Consider the following 12,899-nt stretch of genomic DNA (forward strand, 5'->3'; position numbering starts at 1 on the left):
GGTGGTAGAATCTCCTTCCTTAGAAGTTTTTAAGGTCAGGCTTGACAAAGCCTTGGCTGGGATGATTTAATTGGGGACTGGTCCTGCTTTGAGCAGGGGGTTGGACTAGATGACCTCCTGAGGTCCCTTCCAACCCTGATATTCTATGATTCTGTTCTATGTTTCTAACTGTTTGACCCAGGTCACAGCAAAAGAGCTTGCCAGCAAGTGAGAAGAAGATATAAAAGACATCATAATGGTACCTCACTCTTCCTACAACGACACACCTGGAAACACCTGAGAAAAAAAGATTGAATTGGAGGAAGTGATGGTCCCAGGCTGAAGGGATTTCTAGCCTGTGTATGAAAACCTGGGAAACCCAAGCTGCAAAGCCAAGGCAGCTTGTGCCTTAAGAATCTGTCAGCCTCTTTATCACTCAGGGTGGGAATTTGCTAATTCATATCCTACTTATCTAGTATGTTAAGCTCAGTTTGCAGTTTTGTTTATTTACTAGGAAATCTGCTTTGATCTGTTTGCTATCACTTATAATCACTTAAAATCTATCTTTTTGTAATTAATAAATGTATCTTATGTTTTAATCCAAACCAGCATGCGCTTGACTAAGGGGTCTGGGGAAAAATCTCAACTTGATTACCACAAGTGCGCATGGTCCTCTTCACATTGAGGGAGAGGCAGACTGGGTATTAAACCCATATACTGACCAGGGCAGGACAGTACTGCTCTGGGGTCTGAGGCTGGCAGTTAAAGATCCTGCATGTAACTGCAGCTGGGTGTGTCCCTACCTGTGTGAATGCTGGTGAAAGTGCAAGCTGGGAGGGCTTTGCAACTTATCACAGCAGCAGAGTGTGAGAGGGATCCCAGGCTGGTGGGTCAGAGAGCTCAGTGGTACCCCAGTTCCAGGTGGCACCCTGGGGGAAGCTTCTCACACCCATAATTCCCCATGGTTAGAAAATGTGCTAATTTACTGCAGACACTGCTGTTGGTCTGTTCCGTGAAATGCGGTGGGGTGCCTTCTCTGATATTCTGCTGAGGCTGTGGAGGTGACTGCTGGAATATGTGTGTCACATCCTCTGGGCGACTAGAGCAGCTGCCTTTGCCTGAATCCCTCCCGCTAGAAGCTGACTGAAAGAGCCGCCCTTGAAAACAGCTGGTCAAAAGTTCAGATTCTGGCCTAAATGTCGAACTGCTACTAAAATCCTTGAAGCTGCTGAGGAAGGTGACCAGTGCATCGCTGTGCCCTGTTTCTAAAGAACACAAACCACCCAGGATACCGTCTCTGGCTCTGATTTCAATAACTTCCCAGCCAGACATCACCTTTCTTGCGTGGGTCGGTGGGTGGGCGGTGCCTCGATTTCCACAACAGCATCGTTAACAACCGCGGTGTCTCTTGCCGAACGATTGAGGCTTTGCAGGTCCGCGGCTGACGCTGTCGCCCTGCTCAGCTCCAGGCTCCGCGGGGACGAAACGCCCCGGAGAAGCCGGCCGCCTGGGCGGAAGGCGCCCCGAAGCTCGGCAGCGGGCGGGCCGCAGACGTTGACAGCTGCCTCCCTGCCCAGCTGTGCGCCGCGGGGCACCCAGGCGGGTCACGTGCCCCGGCAGGAATGGGGTGTCTGTAGCGCCGGCGGAGGGGGAGAGAGAGGCCGGCCTGCAGCCGTCCCCGCCCCTTCCAGCGGCGGATCAGAGACTGGCAGGAGAAGGAGCCAACCGGCCGGCGGAAGGGCTCCCCGCCCCTCCAATCGTGGGGAGGCTAGTGCCAGGGTTGCGCGGCGGGCTGGGTGGTGCTGCGCTGTAAGACATTTGATATGTTTTAAAAAGGGGCGAGCGAGACCATTGGTCGCGCAGCCGCCGCCGCGGTGGGGAGGGGGCTGCGGGGGCTCCAAAGGCGCAAGGAAACGGGCGGCTTTCAGAATAAGCCGCAGCTCTCGGTGCGTGTCGGATGGTGAGTGCTGCCCGGGACCGGCTCTCTTCGCGTGGGTGGGCAGCTCAGGGGAGGCAGCTCTGTACGCTGGGGCGGGGGTGGGTGTCAGATTTGGGGGAGGGGGGCAGGGAGAAAGTTTAGTGACGTGTCTGAGGAGGGAAACTAACGTATTTTGCAGGCAGGATGGCATCCCCTTGAAGATGGATGTCTGAGGTCCTGCCCCCCCCGCCCCCCCCTCAACTACACACATGCTCTCTCCCCTTGTGTGGAAAAGTTTTTAAAGCTTGTTGTAATGGAAGCCTTGCCCTTGCATTGCTTCGTGGACAAGTGAGTGTGTCTTAAATCATGGATTGTGGGTCTGTGTGTGTCGCCTCTTGTGGATTCTAAAATAACTGGGGGGCAGAGTTGCCTTCAGGATGGGCACGCACACGAAGAACACCAAACTACAAACACATTGCACGTTAGTGTTCTTCTGCTCTCATCGGTTCTGTTTAAAAAAGAAAAAAACATAAGTCCTGCTTTGTCTGAGTGCAGGGTATTTTGTATATTTAATTCCTAGCAAATCATCTGTTTTTTATTTTTTGAATATGTAAATAAATAGTGCTTCTCTGACACTGGAGTGCTGGGGATAACCTCCTAAGTTAAGTCTTTAGAGAAGAACGATCACCTTTTTCTGTAGAAATGAAAAACCCAGCCCTTTTGAAATCAGGTTGAAGATGTTTTTTTTTTCTTCTTTTAATAAACTTTCCCAGAGAGGAAGTATTTGTGAGCTGTAGGATGATTGGCAGACAGGTAGATGCGCGGAGTCCCCCATAACGTATTTCCTTTTACCTGTTTTAAATTTGATGCTTCTTAATTTCACTGTTCTACTAAAAATGATTTTTCCTCTTCTGGCATAAATCAGTTTTATTAATGGAATAGGAAAATGTCATAACTATAAACAACTTATTCTTGTAAAGAAATGGGATATTTTCCCAGAAGCCTCTCTGGTTTTACTGCAGAAAGCATGGTTTATCAGGGTTTACTAAAGACAAAAGTCCTGCATTTTCCGTTTTTGGATGCATAGTATATGTATTTCCTGCCTGATCCTGAGAGGTGCCATTGTAGTCAGCCACTTCTAGGAGAGTTGTGCTCATTCAGCTGCTTTCTCCTCTGTATCAGCCCCTTCATTCTTTTCACTTGGGTGATCTGTTTGATCTTAGCTTTGATTATATGACTTCGGGCATTGTTCAGTTTAATGCATCTTATCCCATTCCACCCCCAGGCTCAGTAGCCCATGAACTGTTTACATGTGTAGCTGGTCAAGGACAGTAGTTCTTTAGACACCAACTTGACATTTGATATTTGTGAAGGTTGTACGAACAGGAGTTTAACATTTTTAAAGTAGAGGTTAGCACAGCAGTACAACACACGGTTTTCTCTGTAAGCAAATATCTGTGGATATTCTTTTTCATGTGTACACGCACAATATATAGCATATTTTTTAAAAAATATGCTATATATTGTGCGTGTACACATGAAAAAGAATATCCACAGATATTTGCTTACAGAGAAAACCAAGTCTGTAATTGAATTCCAAGTTACCTTTGATATCTTAAATGGTACCTTGGTTCCTTCTACAGTTCCTTGGTAGAACTAGAGGTATTCTATTTAAATGTTCTACCCGTAATCTTGCTAATTGTTTCACAACTCAAAAATGTGTAAAGCAATCCCTAGTATAATTGAATCATTGACTCTTAAAGCAAAAGCAAATAGCCTTCATTCAAAAGTTATTTCAGTGGACTGACTCCAAGGTTTAAAGTAAAATCTGAGCACAGTTATAGCCTGCATTTGTATTATACTGAAATCTTGGGATTTCCTCAAGATGTAAGGGAGGAGAGGGGAAAACTAGCAAATGGAATGAGCAGCCCAGCTATGGAAAGGAAGGTAGTTTTTTAAAAAATGCTTTGTTTTAGTCTTGTCTTATAAAATAATTTAGAGCTTGATCCTGCAAGGTGCTACATGACCTCAACTTCCATTAAAACCAACATAAGTTACGGGTATCCAATGCTCTGCTATCCACAATTCTACTCTAAGCTGCAAAGACCAGGCTACCTCATTCACCACCTCTCCACAAGCAATATACTTACTTTCTTGAGATTGGTCTGCGATTCTACCACCCAATAACCGGGTAGGTACCCAGACCCCTCCCACTCTACTTCAGGGGCTCATTCACCTGCACATCTACCAATGTGATATATGCCATCATGTGCCAGCAATGCCCCTCTGCCATGTACATTGGCCAAACTGGACAGTCTCTACGCAAAAGAATAAATGGACACGAATCTGACATCAGGAATCATAACATTCAAAAACCGGTAGGAGAACACTTCAACCTCTCTGGCCACTCAGTAAAAGATTTAAGGGTGGCAATTTTGCAACAGAAAAGCTTCAAAAACAGATTCCTATGAGAAACTGCTGAGCTTGAATTAATATACAAACTAGATACCATTAACCTGGGTTTGAATAGAGACTGGGAGTGGCTGGGTCATTACACATATTGAATCCATTTCCTTAAGTTAAGTATCCTCACGCCTTCTTGTCAACTGTCTAAATGGGCCATCTTGATGATCACTACAAAAGTTTTTTTTTTCTCCCGCTGATGATAGCTCATCTTAATTAATTAGCCTGTCACAGTTTGTATGGCAACTTCCAACTTATCTGTATGTGTATACATGTATCTTCTTATTATATGTTCCATTCTGTGCATCCAGTGAAGTGGGCTGTAGCCCGTGAAAGCTTATGCTCCAATACATTTGTTAGTCTCTAAGGTGCCACAAGTACTCCTGTTCTTTTTGCAAATACCCCAAAGTAACTCTCCTGGAAGCTGACTAGACACCCTGTGACCTAGAGGAGCTGACATAAATCCATTATATTACATTTTCATTGTTGTTCATTTTTAAAAATAGAAAAGAGGCCAAATTCTTAGTTGGTGTAAATCAGTGTAGTCTCTCTCACTTCAATGACCCTATGTCAATTAACACTAGCTAAAGAGCAGGCCCAATAGTTTAAATACTTATCCTAGACCCGTGTCTATGTTATAAGGATGGCCCACACTGTGATGAGGATATAGGGACAGAGTTACAGTTGTTTTGGCTATTTTAACTCTGTATTGCCATACTTCCAAGCTTTTATATTTATGTCTAACCTTAGTTTTCAGTTTCCTGACTTTCTAAGATTAGATTTTTAAAACTGTAATGTTCTTTTAAAACGTTGGGTCTTCCCCCCTTACATTTATTGATGTGTATTTCATCCTTAAATCCATTTTAACAGGTTTTTTCCTCTGGAAATTTCCTTCTGTTGTAAATGCTTGTTTTGAATTTTTCCCTCCCAGGACACTTTAGTTATTGATCTTCAGACATTGATGGTATTTACCTGTGCATCATCAAGTATGAATGGTGTGTAATATAAACACCACACATGCTCCTGTTGTGAATTTTGGTCCTGTTGGAGCCCCTATATGGCTTGTAAATATTTAAAAAACTAAATAAAGCATGATAATGCTCACTGGAGCTTAATAGTATGTACTTATGTTAAACAATCTTATAACAGAAAATTGCTTACAACCTTAGCTATAGAAAGGCTAGTGTCTTTCTATAATGAAGTAGACAGAACTTTTCTAGTGTTTGTAGAAAAATTATCTGCCTCTAATCTGATTTTTATAGAGATCACTTTTCATTAACACTGTGTTCTGAAGTGCGTAAGCCAAATTACATAATCTCGATATGAAGGTATTTTGATGAGATCTTTCTGTTTTTAAAAGAAGTCTCTTATTCAGAGCTACAATCAACTGGATTATTCAAATATTTTTCATTCCTACAAAACTGAGGGCACTGTATGTGCTGAAGTAATTGGTTTTGTGGAATTCATGCCTTACTTCATCGCTACACTTGGAGGAAGAGATTTTTCGTTCTGTTTCTCACACACCGTTTCTATTTTGCTTTAGACAATCTCAGATTTATTTTAAAATAAATAGTTTCCAGTGGCAGTTCCAGGTTAAAATTGCATAAGCGACTCCAGAACCCTTCTAATGCACTTGTTAATTAAGAACACTTTTGAAAGTGCACCTTAGTCTTGTCTGGCCACATGTGCCTTTTCTCAAGTCTAGCTCCTGTTTTGTTGTGCCCTGGAGCAATTGTCCCGTGTGACTGCTTCATATGGAAGATGGACACTGTTAAATTAACAACTATGAATGAAAATGTAAATGTCTCTTACTCTGAATTTTTACCATTTTCAAGTTAGTCAGTAACCCTGCAACCCAATGGTAGCGGTACTAATGAGTGTTCCACGCATTTTTTTAAAGAGCATACATAGAGAATGGGTGTTTTTAAGGCTGTGTTGTAGATGTATAGTCAGATTACTGAAAAATGTACACATGGGCTCACAGAATTTTAAGTTCATCAAGTGATGGTCCCTGTATGTATTCCATATGCATGTTATGCACCCAAGTCTGGAAATTCTTCAAAGCAGTGTCCTTTGACCCACACATGTGCAGTCGTTTCCTTCATGCTCCTGACTGAGGGCACAAGAGGCAGTGCAGATCAACACCTCTCCAGTTCCTTTTTACTGCTTCGTGGCCTGAGTAGGAATTGTCCTTCACTCCATGCATAATTTGTAAAGTAAAATTTTTGTAAATAGTTTTATATCTTAGCTTAGTAGTTGTAGTTAGTTAATTAGTATAGGATGGTTCCCTTTCCCCTTCCCTGCCATCGGAAAATCCTCCCCGCCCTGGAACTATGCCCAGAGTCCCAAGATGCAAGAATGGTCTCCTCCCTTGCTCCTTCTCCGTCACTGATGAGCATCAATGGTGCCTATACTAACAGAGTGAGGCACATATCTCTGAAAAGTGCAGTATCTGTCTATTCTTTCCACCCAGAACTAGAGAGGCTCAAGAGCGCTAACTAAAAAAAGTTGCTATGAGCCCCCACTCCGACGTGGGCCAGGAGACCTTGTCCCCCCGTACATTGGCCTCAACTGACCAGCCATGCCCCTCCAAGCACGAGCCTTGGAGTGGAGCCTTTACCACCGAAGCCCAAGGACTCCTACTACAAGGCTCCCCATGAGAGTAAGGGGTATTCTAATGGGTGCAGGGACAGATCCCCACAGAGGACTGTCCAGAAGAAATGTTTCCTCCCTGAGCTGTCACATATTGTACCCATAGAACCAGCTCTGCTGAAGAGCCCCAGGTTGGAGAGCAAGGCATGTTAAAAAAAGGATCTCTAATTCTGGTGGTGACTGCAGTACCAAAGCAGAAAGACAGACGTTTGCCAGTCCCATCTATGAATACAGATCTGGACTCCTCATCGGTGCCACCTCATTTATTCAAAAACTGTTTGGCTGTGACAAACAAGCTGCATCCTTCAGGCATCTCTGCTGGAACTCCCTGGACTTGGGGCTGTATGGAGACCTTTGTAACACCGGGGGATATATTCCTCCCCTACTTGCAATCTCCACTCCTTTCAGGCCCTTCCCTCCTGAGGGACTTCCTTAGTCTGGAGGAGGCATCGTTACTGGTTTCTCAGGAACAGTTCCATCTCCACTCATCGGGCAGGAGCACCCTGGTACCAACAGTACCACTGCTACCGATGGAACCATCCTTTGGAATCTGAGGAGTCAGAAGAGATAGTTGCACCAGTATCTCTGCAAAGGCACAGGAACCCTGACAGACAGTTCAAAGGCTGTACTTACCATCTCTCCAGATATGACCCCCCGACATGAACAGCAGGTACTGATTCCCTTAGGATCACCATGACCAATGGACCCTACCTCCTGGCCTTATCGGGGCCTTTGGAGCTCATATGGCAGGCACGCAGACCCCTCTCAGGAGTCATACTGCTCTTTCCCTTCTCACAAGCCAGTTCCATAGGTGTACGAGGAAGAAGAGCCAGAACCAGTTCTGCCAGTAGTAACGGTTCCAGTAGGGGCTTTCTCATAATCTTTGGATGATACCATCACTCCTTCATTGTGTTCTTCACTGGAAGACCAGCATCAGTATCAGGAGCTGTTCCAAAGGGTTGCTAATGATCTACACATCCATTAAAAGAGGTCCAGAACCTTCAACACCGGCTCTTGGACATTTTGCAACCACAGGGACTGACTGGCGTGGCCCCTTCCAATTCATAAGGCCACATTAGAACCAGCCAGAGTGGTTTGGCACAAACCAGCATCTTGTGCCCGTACAGCAAAAAGACGTTGTTTTGTTCCTGCCAAAGAAGCTGACTTCTCGTTTTCCCATCCTGCTCCTAACTCGCTGGTGGTACCGGCAGCTATGGAAAGAGCTCATGTGATTTCAGCACCTACGTTAGGATCGTGGCCTTTAGAGACAAACTTCACGTGGAAGACCAAGTCCAATTCCAGTCTTTTCTGGATGAGGGGAGCTTAGTAGCTTAGGTGGCTCTCCAGGCTGCCATAGATGCTGCAGATACAGCATCCAGAAGTGAAGGGACTCATGGCTCCGGTTGTCGGGCTTTCCTAGAGAGGTCCAAAACACCATCCAACACATTCCCTTTGAGTTCAACCTTCTTAATGAAAAGACAGATGAATCCTTTCATTCTCTGAAGGACTCGACCACTCTGTGATCTCAGGGGATTTATGCTCTAGTCCCCAGAAGGAAACACCAGAGAGTCCTTTAGACTACAACCACCTCGCTTCACACTGTCCATATTACCAGTGTTAGGGTGACCAGATACCAAGTGTGAAAAATCGGGATGAGGGTGAAGAAATAATAGGCACCTATATAAGACAAAGCCCTGAATATTGGGACTGTCACTATAAAATCGGAACATCCTGGTCACCCTAGCCAGCGTCCACTTGAGCCTCCATATAAATGACCGAGGATTCAGAGGTCCTGTTTCTTGGCTCCCTCTACTGCCACAGCTTCTGCTTATTCCCAACTACAGGCCAAGGGCCACTTTTGACATACTGATTGAAACCCATGTGCCACCATTGTTGCCACCTACTTTCTTTCCTGTCATCTTTGGAGGCTGTCTTACTTTCTTCACCCAGCTGGAACAAGATCACCAAAGACAGTTGGATCCTGGAGATTATCCATCAGGGCTACTCCATAGGGGTTTTTCCTTCCTTCCTCACAAACCACCTTCCCTATCCTCCCTTAGGGTACCACTCTCGTCAATTGTTCAACAGGAAATTGAATCCTTTTAAAGCCAGATGTGATAGAATGCATCCCGCCTCAGTACCAAGGGAGAAGGATCTACTCCTTGTATTTCCTAATTCCAAAAAACACTGAGGGTGGAGACCCATCCTGACCTATGCAACTCAACATCTTTATTCAAAAGCTGAAATTCAGGACAATTATGGTGGCATCTATAGTCCCCTCCCTTCAGGAGGCAATATGGTTCATGGCTCTTGACATCACGAATTCATATTTCCACATAAATATTCACCCATCTCACAGGGCTTCATACTTGGACAGACGCACTACTAGTTTTGCATGCTCCCTTGGGCTTGCCATGGCACCCAGAGTTTTAACAAAATTTTTCACTGTGGTAGCAGCCAAGATATGACACAGATTCTTTCTTGTATACCTCTATTACTAGCTAAATGGTAAACATATACCTAAATTCTTAAAGTATAGGCCTTTACAGGCAGGCCTGAATATCTATATCCTAACAGTAGGCCAATCAATATGTCAGCAGCTTGATCTCTTCAGCTCCTTCTTGTTACCTTAGGCATTTGCATAAAAGAAGAAAAGTCTGCTTTGTCACCCATAATTTTTATAGGAGCACAGCTGAACTCAGTCTCTGTGAGAGCATTTCTCCCTGAAGACAGGTTTTACATAATGAGCAACCTGATCTCTTGTGCCACCCGCAAATCGCAAACTACAGTGTGCTGATGTCTTTCTCTATTAGGCCACATGCCCCTATGTGACTCCACTTGCAGTGTCTTCAAGCTTGCCTCCACTCAACATATCAACCAAATAGAGATCGTATTGACTCCTCGTTGTTTTTGGGAACAGTGATGGAGTCCGGTGGCATCTTAAAAACTAACATTTATTTGGGCATAAGCTTTTGTGGGTACAAAACCCACTTCAGATGCATGGAGTGAAAATTACAGATACAGGCATAAATATACTGACACATGAAGAGAAGGGAGTTACCTTACAAGTGGAGAACCAGTGTTGACAGGACCAATTCAATCAGGGTGGATGTGGTCCACTTCTAATAGTTGATGAAGAGGTGATGAACATGACTACCCCTCTGATATTGTTCCCAAAAGAGTTCTCACCTTCCATGGTTGGTGGTCCAACTCAAACAAAGTCATGGAGGGGACTCCCTTCAGCCCTTCATATCAAGGGCCACCATTCTGATAGATACCTCCCTTATAGCATGGGGTGCTCATATGGACTACCACATTGCTCAGGGTACCTGGACCCCAAGAGAGGCCAGGCTACACATAAACTTACTGGAACTGAAAGAGGTCCACCTTGTGTGCAAGGCCTTCCTTCCCCTCATATGCTCACTCCATGTACAGATGTCACAGTATAACTACAGTGGTCTATATAAACAAACAAACAGAGGAACGAGATCTTGTCCCCTCTGCCTGGAAGCAGTCAGACTTTGGAATTTGTGTATCAGATGCCACATTATGATACAGGCTGTGTACCTTCTGGGTGTTCACAACTCACTGGCAGACAAGTTTTGCAGAACCTTCCCTGCAGACCACAGCTCTAACCAATGTATTTGCACAATGGGGAACTCTGCTATGGGATCTCTTTGCATCCCAGATGATCAGAAACCTTCCCACGTGTTGCTCTAGGGGAGCCCAAGACTGCAGTTTTCAATACGATGCTTTCCTGAATGGATGACCTCAGATACCTTTCCCTCCATCCCCCTATTACAACAAGTTGTACAGAAGATCTGTTGTGACAGAGCTCCCATCCTTCTCCTAGCAACCTACTGGTCCAGACAATTCTGGTTCACGGAACTCCTAACGATGTCCGCAAACCCACCTATCAGGATCTGCCCATTTCAGGATCCCCTAACCCAGGATAGGAAAATCAAGCAACTCCCAGCCTGGGTTTTGGATGGACATCCAGCTGTGTGATGTTCCCTTTGTGTTATCTGGACCAGTGATCTGCTAGGTCACTCCAATCCTTGACTCTGGGAGCCAGCCTTACCCTGCTCTGCTGTGAGAACCCCCACTCCTGGGCTGTTCACGCACAGCCTCTAGTATGTAAGGTGCTCCCAGCTACTTGCAAGCGAATGACACTAGCCAGTGCCTCCGGTCCCAGACACAACCTTAGGAACCTCTGTCTTGTAGTGTCCCGTTATGCCCGCTGGATGCTGCACGCTTTTATGAGTTTGTCAGTTTAACAAAGAAATTTGATATGTGTCAGGCATGTTATCCCAAGGGGAGTCTGACACGTTTCAAACCAAACATATTAACTATGAAAGATAGATTTTAAGTGATTATAAATCAAAGCATAAAAGTCAGATTTGGTCAAATGAAACAAAAGCAAAATGCATTCTAAGCTGATATTTACACTTCTAGTGCCCTTACAAACTTAGATACTTCTCACCACAGGCTGGCTGGTTGCTGTTCAGCCAGGCTCTCCCCTTTGATCAGCGCTTCAGTTGCTTGGTGGTGATGTCTGTAGATGGAGGTGGAAGAGAGAGGAAGAGCATGGTAAACATCTCTCCCTTTTATCATGTTCTTTCTTCCCTCCTGGCTTTGCCCCCACCCCCCCTTTCTGAGTCAGGTGAGCATTACTGCATCTTAGTCCCAAACTGACCAAAGGAAGTTGGGTGACTCACTTGAGAGTCCAACAGATCCTTTGTTGATGCCTAGGCCAGTGTCCTTTGTTCTTATGAGGCTGGGCTGGGTTTGTCCCATACATGCCCTGATGAGGTGTGAACTGCCCCTCTGCTCTTGGAGAGTTTTTTCCTGGGCTTGTTTAAAGCCATGAGGACACATTTTCAGACTCATAACTATATACAAGAAATTACAACCTATAACATTACGGTAATAACAATGCTTAGTACATCATGAGCCTTCTGAAGACACCTGACTTGACAAACTTTGCATTGAATACCACACAATCATTTTACAAGGATGAATATGGGGGTGCTGGGTGTTCCCCCGAGGTACAGAGCATCACAAGGTGTCATTAGAGGAGATTTTGGAACAAATTGATAAATTAAACAGTAATAAGTCACCAGAACCAGATGGTATTCACCCAAGAGTTCTCAAATGTAGTTTTGCAATTTCACTAGTCTGTAACCTATCATTTAAATGAGCTTCTGTACCAAATGACTGGAGGATAGCTAATGTGATGCTAATTTCTAAAAAGAGCTCCTGAGGTGATCCCGGCAATTACTGTATTGGGCAGACTGGTTGAAACTATAGTCAAGAACAAAACTGTCAGACACACATGAACATAATTTGTTAGGGGAAGCGTCAACATGGTTGTTGTAAAGGGAAATTATGCCCCACCCATCTGCTAGAATTCTTTGAGGGGGTCAATAATCATGAGGGCAAGGGGTATTCAGTACCTTTGGTCTGACCCAGTATGGCCATTCTTATTAGAAATAGAATGCGTATGCTCTGCCCCTGCCTAGGAAATCCTTAACCAAAGTAGAAAAGATTCTACCAGAGCATGTTACTGGGCTAAATGACACTGCTTTTCAGCCTTGACACATTGTCGTCAACATTTGCTTGATTCTGTGGGCATTCCAGTTATCCTAGACTATCTCGTCTCCTTAAAGACCTCTGGTCTGGCCCTTCACTGGGGCGCACCTAGCAGCGATTTGTGCCTTCCTCCCTCTGTTGGAAGGGTGTTTTGTCTTTAATACTCCTGGCTACTGTACAATTTATGAAGGGCTTGATCAGGACATTTCCCCCCATCATTAAGGTCCCTTTGAGGTGTAGGTTTAACCTTGTTCTGTCAACACTCGCATGTCTACCCTTAGAACCTATGGCAACA

At 44.8% G+C, this 12,899-nt stretch overlaps 1 protein-coding gene across 1 annotated transcript in view; it reads left to right on the forward strand.

Annotated features, from left to right (window-relative positions):
• Positions 1-1,724: 1,724 nt before the first annotated feature.
• The window catches only part of ARHGEF10 (Rho guanine nucleotide exchange factor 10), a 176,930-nt gene continuing 165,755 nt past the window's right edge, over positions 1,725-12,899 (forward strand). Inside the window, exon 1 of the mRNA XM_074947778.1 lies at positions 1,725-1,939. The gene's annotated coding sequence lies outside the window, so the exon portion shown is untranslated. The remainder of the gene's footprint in view (positions 1,940-12,899) is intronic.

This window comes from Natator depressus, chromosome 3 (assembly GCF_965152275.1).
Source record: "Natator depressus isolate rNatDep1 chromosome 3, rNatDep2.hap1, whole genome shotgun sequence".
NCBI lineage: Eukaryota > Metazoa > Chordata > Testudines > Cheloniidae > Natator > Natator depressus.